The sequence below is a fragment of the Meleagris gallopavo genome, chromosome 1, assembly GCF_000146605.3.
Source record: "Meleagris gallopavo isolate NT-WF06-2002-E0010 breed Aviagen turkey brand Nicholas breeding stock chromosome 1, Turkey_5.1, whole genome shotgun sequence".
Classification (NCBI taxonomy): domain Eukaryota; kingdom Metazoa; phylum Chordata; class Aves; order Galliformes; family Phasianidae; genus Meleagris; species Meleagris gallopavo.
This window is the reverse complement of record NC_015011.2, coordinates 116300356-116307797: the sequence shown is the minus strand read 5'-3', so window position 1 is coordinate 116307797 and position 7442 is coordinate 116300356. Positions and strand designations below refer to the sequence as shown.

At 42.2% G+C, this 7442-nt stretch overlaps 1 long non-coding RNA gene across 1 annotated transcript; it reads left to right on the top strand.

Moving 5' to 3' along the window:
- The first annotated feature begins 1622 nt into the window (after positions 1-1622).
- Positions 1623-6238, top strand: LOC109365640. Its single transcript, XR_002111353.1, has 3 exons — positions 1623-1720; positions 5277-5511; positions 6098-6238. It is a non-coding gene; the product is annotated as an uncharacterized LOC109365640 (long non-coding RNA).
- Positions 6239-7442: the final 1204 nt, after the last annotated feature.

The window sequence follows — 7442 nt, the reverse complement described above, 5'->3', positions numbered from 1 at the left end:
GATTCAGGATATTTTATGAAATTAAATCTCATCTAACCTGCTTTATGCTAGTCTCTGGACTTGCTCATTTGGCCAAAGCTGTGTAGAGAAAGTCCCACAGAGAGTGTCCTTCCTCTGCTCTCTCCCTCCTGAAACATTTCTTTAGTCTCTGAAGCACAGAGATTCTGTATTCGTCTCATTTGTTAACTGCCTTCAAACAGCTCTTTAGATAGTTGCTTCTGAGTCTGGCCATTCATCATTAAATGAATGTTATCTAAATTTTTGTTCAAAATAGGATGAATTACAAGCATTTCAGTTTCAATTTCAGTCTGTTTGTTTTTCTCCAAGCTACGTAATTGAGCTGCCATTTCTAAGTCATTGTTCCTAGCTTCTTGTCACTTAACATCTCCAGCATTTCAAGCAGGTTAATCTTGAATCCTTTATTGTGTAACTACATTTCAAATGGAAATAGCATCAATTCCTAGATGTTATGAATCTCGTCTTTGTACCACATATGGCCGGTATTATTAGCACTTACAAAACCCAAACAAGAATGAGTGCTAAATCACACGGGGTAAGTGTGGATGGGAATGGGAGGTGTCTTGTTCTGTACCATATCTGTTGATGAGTGCATGTCTACTTAGCAGAAAACTGGGTTGTGATGCTGCTAACAATCTGCTGTGTGTCAGTTACTGGATTTCCTCTGAGATGTAGAGGACTTCTGTTTGACTTCTTCCAGTTCCTCTGACCATTACCTGTTTTGTTATTCAAATGAACTTCATTTGGATGGGAGGCTGTTTCAGCCTGGCTGTTTGAAAAGTGTGCATCAAGATGGAATGTATGCACATAGCATCCACAGGCTGCTCAGTAATTTAGGGAAGTCTTAGATAAAACAAACAAACAAACAAACAAAAACCAAACTACAAACATGGTATGTCAGTACCAAATTCTGAACTTTGATTTGTTTTGGGACTTAGGTTTCAAAAAATTTTAAGCTATTTTTCCATAGTTTCCTGTCTATTAACACAAATATGGCTGTTGAAAACAACTCAGTGTTACCTGGACAGAGTCAGTTCTTCGTGAGACAGTATATTCTTGGGAATGAAGCTGAACTCATGATGGGACAGAGACACAGAGACTTAGAATGATTCCTCAGGGTCAGCCTATCTATCCCAGGTATGAGAAACACATTCTGATATGGACCATAAACTTGACTTGCAGAAAAGGAGGGACCAGGTGAAAAGTGTTGTGAATCCTAAAGACAGCCCCAAAACATTAAAAGCTGCTTTGTATAGAAAATACTTGGCCAGATTTGTGTCCTTGCATTCCTGCAATGCTGTCTGTGAAGAAGTTAGTCATGTGGTAGACTGAACAGAGGGCGATGGAATGTAGGGTCCTCTCCTCCCTGTCTCCCAGAGGAGGGAAAGGATTATACTCTGCCACAGAGTATAAGAAGCCCTGGAGATAAGAGTTGTGCCCCACTACTGCACTGCAGGCGTGAGCGGCGGAGCAGGGCGGCCCGTCGCTTGGCTACCGCTTAGGCGCGGCGCTTCCCTCAGAGCAGCGCGGAGCATATACCGCAGTCCCGCCCCCAGTGCGGCGCCACGGGGCGCCGGTGTTCCTGTGGAGGGCGGCAGGGGGCGCTGCTGCGGCTCAGCCCTGTCGGCGGGGGGGCCGCCATTTCAACGGCCGCGTTGCCGCCCGGTCTGTGTTACACTTTAGCGTATGTTCTGCTGCAAAGGTACTTGCAAGTGCCTTATGATAATGTCTTTCCCTCTTTCTCTCCTGAGAATTATCTTCTACTGTTCTAGTATTAAAAGTCTAAAATGTCTGCCAGCTAGTCACTGATTAAAAAGGGAATGACTCTTTCGGGTATGTTTTAGGATAAAGTTTATTTCAGTGCCACTGCTGGAAGTGAATTAGCAGTAAGAAATGTGTATTTCAGAGCAGCTCAAATTATTAGGAAAGAGGAGAGTATTTGAAAAGTCACATTTTAATTAGCTTTAGTTTCTACAGCTTTCTCTGCTTGAAAACACTGTCTTGAAAAGAGCTGCTTTAGAATGACTCTCGATTTTTATTTCTGTGCACTCTTTGTGGACATGAGTTATAAACATAAGAGGATGCAACAAGAAACAAAAAATCAGTGGCTGGGCTTCCCACTATGACTACTTCAGCAAAGCAAAATGAATGCACTTCTTGTAGTAATCTGCATTAGTTTTTGGTGTGTTTAACTTACGCTTCTCAGGGCAGTTTAAATGCAACAATTAGCCTTTGTGACTATGTTATAATGTTTTCAAATGGTAGATTAAACATAGACTTTTGTAAGACTTTACAAAAAGCATTGTTTATTTTAAGTTACAGTACTGCCTGTGAAGTATAGAGGTTGCCCATGTTTCTTTAGGCCTAAAGGTTGCTTAAGGAAAAACGTAAGAATTAAGGGTACAATAATACGCTGTCAGCGTTTAGCCTCTCTGAAAGCGTGAGAAATGCTTCATTACTGTGATAGAGATACTAGCCTTAGGTTTTAACAAATGTATTCAGCTGCAAGATGCTCCTCTCATCCCACTCAGGTGAACCTGCCTTACAATGCTGTGCCATACATCCAAATTCTGGTGGTTTTTTTTTCTTTTTCTTTTTCTTTTTTTTTTTTCTCTGACAGCATTTCAGGAACAGCTGCTGTAATAAGAGTTCTTTTTATCTAAAATGAAGCGAGGCATATAGTAATGCCAAAGTCCCTTTGTGGTAAAAGAGCATTAACAAATCAACTCATATAGTTTTAAGACATTCTGCCACATCATTTTTAACCTCTTCTGTTGGAATATTCCCTTTCTTTCACTAGAGGGCACTATTAAACAGAGAATACTACATTTTAGTTTGTGGGTGAGAAAAGAGAGTTCTGTACCCAAGAAATCCTGAGAGAAATGCAGTTTTCAGTAACTGACTTTAACTTTTTTTTTTTTTTTAACCTGTACTGTCACTTTACCATCCTTATTTTTCTCCACTGGGAAAAAACACTAGAATCATGTCAGCCAAACATCAGACCTATTTCACTGCTTCATGAATTTAAACTCAGCCTCAAAAAAAACCAAACCAAAACAAAAACCACCCAATAAACCAGCACTGGTGTCAAAAGGCATAGAGTGGAACAGAACACTGGTTAAAGGGAATTTCCTCTACAGAAGTGGAGATGACTGTCATTTTAATTGTGAACGTAGCTAATCCTTTGCTCCTAAAAGTCTCTTTTCCAAGATTCAGAGAATGAAAATTAGCAAGAGGCTTTCAGTTTTATCTTAAAACTGATGCCTTTTCTATGGAAAAAAAAAACAAACTAAAACAACAGAAAACAAGACAAACCTTTCAATCTTTTGACAAATACTAAGTACAAGAGATATCAGACTGAACAATTGTGAAATGAGAGCTACTGAGTACAGGTCTCAAGAAACCTATAAATTTGACTTATTTACAGCAGATTTCTTAATCCCACTGGTAATAGCTTGCAGTATGAAATAACTTTATTTTAGAAACCGTTTTGTGAGGTGGGTTGAGAACTGGCTGACTGGCAGAGCGCAGAGGGTCGTCGTTGGTGGTGCAGAGTCTGGCTGGAGACCTGTAACCAGTGGTGTCCCCCCGGGGTCTGTGCTGGGTCCGGTCTTGTTCAACATCTACATCAATGACCTTGATGATGGGATAGTGGCCACCCTCAGCAAGTTTGCTGATGATACGAAGTTGGGAGGATTGGCTGACACGCCTGAAGGCTGTGCTGCCATTCAGCGAGACCTGGACAGGCTGGAGAGCTGGGCAGTAAGAAACCAGATGAGGTTCAACAAAAGCAAGCGTAGGGTCTTACACCTAGGGAGGAAGAATTGCATGCACCAATACAGGCTGGGGGATGAGCTGCTGGAGAGGAGCTCTGCAGAGAGGGACCTGGGCGTCCTGGTGGACGACAGGTTGGCCATGAGCCAGCAGTGTGCCCTCGTGGCCAAAAAGGCCAATGGCATTCTGGGGTGCATTAAAAAGAGAGTGTCCAGCAGTTCGAGGGAGGTGATCCTCCCCCTCTACTCTGCCCTGGTAAGGCCTCATCTGGAGTACTGTGTCCAGTTCTGGGCAAAAAGACAGGGATCTCTTGGAAAGAGTCCAGCGGAGGGCCACAAAGATGGTGAAGGGCCTGGAGCATCTCCCCTGTGAAGAAAGGCTAAGTGAACTGGGTCTGTTTAGCCTTGAGAAAAGACGACTGAGAGGGGACCTGATCCAGGTTTATAAATATCTGAGGTGTGGCGGCCATAGTGGTGAGGCCAGTCTCTTTTCAGTGGTACGTGGAGACAGGACGAGGGGAAACGGACATAAGCTGCAGCACAGGAAGTTTCGCACGAATGTGCGTAAGAACTTCTTCACGGTGAGGGTGAGGGAGCACTGGAACGGGCTGCCCAGGGAGGTTGTGGAGTCTCCTTCTCTGGAGATATTCAAGACTCGCCTGGACGCCTACCTGTGCGACCTGGTGTAGGGAACCTGCCTTGGCAGGGGGGTTGGTCTCGATGATCTCTGGAGATCCCTTCCAACCCTTACAATTCTGTGATTCTGTGATTGTGGTCTGCTGTATTTGTCTGCTTGCAGTACATGGGGGAAAATCCACATGCTACAACCCTTAGACCTCTTCTAAGAAATGTAATAATGTTTCTCGATACAGAAAAGTGAGGTGATGACCCAAGGCATGTATTATTGAAAACAAGATGTGATTTTTCCAGCACCGTCCATCTGGTATATTTCATAACACAGTGTTAATATAACTAAATGTGTAGAAGACCAGAAACAAAAACAGCAGCTTCAGGGGATGCAATAATGAAACTGTTCCACCAGTTTTGTTCTGCTGGAGACAGTTGGATTACAATGGATGTCTGATGGCCAGGGCACAGTGGTGCCAAAGAAGACAAATAGATAAGGAAAATACATAGATTGAGAACAATGCTTAGAAATGCTGATGCTTAGTTCAATAGATTAAAGCTGAAGAAGGCATGGAGTTAAAGGACTATGGAGAAGTCCTTTAAAAATGTGTTAATTTAAAAATGTGTTACCTTTGCAAGCAATTTTTGGAAGTGGCTTCTTGTGCATAAGTACTACATTTCTTGTAAATCAGTATGAATGCCAAAGTGAGGTTTGTGTTTGGACTTTTAACGGGGGTTGGACTAGTTTATCTCCAATGGTCCCTCCCAACCCCTGTGGTTCTGTGATTCCTACTTCAGATGCTGAACATGCTAATTGCTATGCTCTTTCCCTTTCTTTTTCCTTTTTGGATCTTGTAGAGTACCAGTCCCCAACATGCGATTTGTGAAGAATTTGTTGACTCCAAAACTTGTGAAACTGTTCAAACTCAAAGCAAACTGAAGTACTGAAACTGAGGCTGAACGTGGGAGTGCTGCCGGATGTTCCCAAAGTGTGTTACTTAGTGCATATTGTGGTCTTCACAGCTGCCAATGAAGAGGACTGTTGGTGCAAAAATGCTAAGCTCTCTCCTCGCACTACATTGCAAAGCAGTAGGTGAGAAACTGCTCATTGGTCCCCCTCAGAGTACAACTCTGTGATAGCCTACAGGCAAAGAATATGTGTATTTTCTTCTCCCCTTTTAGCATAGTTATGTACTGTGCTATAAGGAGACAATGTAAACCCCCAGCTGGTATTTTCTAGACCATTTATTGAAAATGAGCATCCAGGCCCTTTGACTTCCCTTCAGATCTCTGCTGGGTGATCTGTTCTGTTTCTCTTAATGGTGTTTGTGACTCTAAGGCACAGATAAAGTAAAAAGTAACAACACGACAGGAAAAAAATAAGGGGGAGGTGTGAATGAGACAGTTCATGGTACCCTTTTTAAATGGGTCACCAGGTTACAGAAGAATCATAAGAACATGAGATGTTACTTGAATACTTTATCACTTTACGTACAAGATTATTTAAATGATAAACTATAGTTCTTGGTTCTGTATATGAAAATCCATATAAATACTCTTGCTTGACCTGTGCATTTCCAGTGCTCCTTGTGCTCAATTTAGCATGTGATGTTTGGGCAGCATCGCACTGAATAATGCATGTGTCTTTTAATAGCATTCATGTACTTTTTTTTGTGTAGGCACTGCCAGAAGCTAGTTAGAGCTGATGCTTGGCCTGTGTGCTTGTGACAAGGAGCAGAGACAGGTATGTGGGACTTGATTGCATGTGGGGCTTTGTTGAAATGCTACTTGCAAAGAGCAAATGACACAGCCATCATGGGTGCCATGATTAGAGAATAATGCCCTTCTGTGTCTTCTCTTAGCTAAGCAACTATTACATATGTGTATTAAAAAAAAACCTGCTGAAGCAGTAACAGAAGAAGGCATTGAGGAGAACTGAGGGTAATGTGAGACCATCAGCCTGTTCTGATTTTACCAATTTTGCAGGCATAGGAGCTCATTGTCATAGTTGGCACCAGTTACATCTGTTTTCTTTCCAGTTTCCTCACATCTTTTTTTCTTTCTTTTGGGTTATAATGTAGTCATTAGAAGAGTAATTTGGAACTGTTTACTTATGTTTTCTTCTCTTAAATAACACTGACTTGTAATGATGTTAACTGCAGAGAAATGTTAGCCTTCGTCTAGCAGTCAAGTATTTTCAAAAGGCATACCCTCCTAAGCTCTCAAAGCAGAGTCACAGAATCACAGAATCACCAAGGTTGGAAAAGACCCACAAAATCACCCAGTTCATCCATCCACCTATCACCAATAGTTCTCACTAAACCATGTCCCTCACCGCAATATCCAAATGTTCCTTGAACACCTCCAGAGTCGGTGACTCCACCACCTCCCTGGGCACCCCATACCACTCTTTCAGAAAAGTAGTATTTCCTAACGTCCAGCCTAAACCTCCCCAGGTGCAGCTTGAAGCAGTACCGGCTCACTTATTGTGTGGCAGCCCCCACCCCTTACCTGTACTTGATTTGAGATGAGAAGGACAGGGATAACTTTCTATTACAAATCTAGCTGCAGGACGAGAAGAGAGGAGAAAAACTTAGATGCCAGATATATATAATTGGATGCATGCCACTGCAGCCTCTGCAGTGTAGGCCACATGCCAAGTCCCCTTCTTAGCCTGGTAAGGCAATTGATTAAATAAAGTTAACCACTGTATAATTCTAAACTTTCATTCTTGCTGGCTCTATTTTATCTAATTTCTTTCCTTCCAGAAGATGCTGCTACAGCTACTCATAGTGTTGCTGACTATGAAAGTGACAGAAATAGCTTTTTTTTTTTTTTTTTTCTTCTTACTTGGAGTGATATGACAGGAAAGTGTATTTGCCTAGGACATTTTGCCCTAATAAAAATCCTATAAAGTACATTTTACCCTCCCACTCATATTTTCTAACCACCGTTTAACTGGGTACCAGCCTGATTTAAATGGCTGGGAGAGCAGGCGATAATACCCATGTGGTTGTGCAGCCC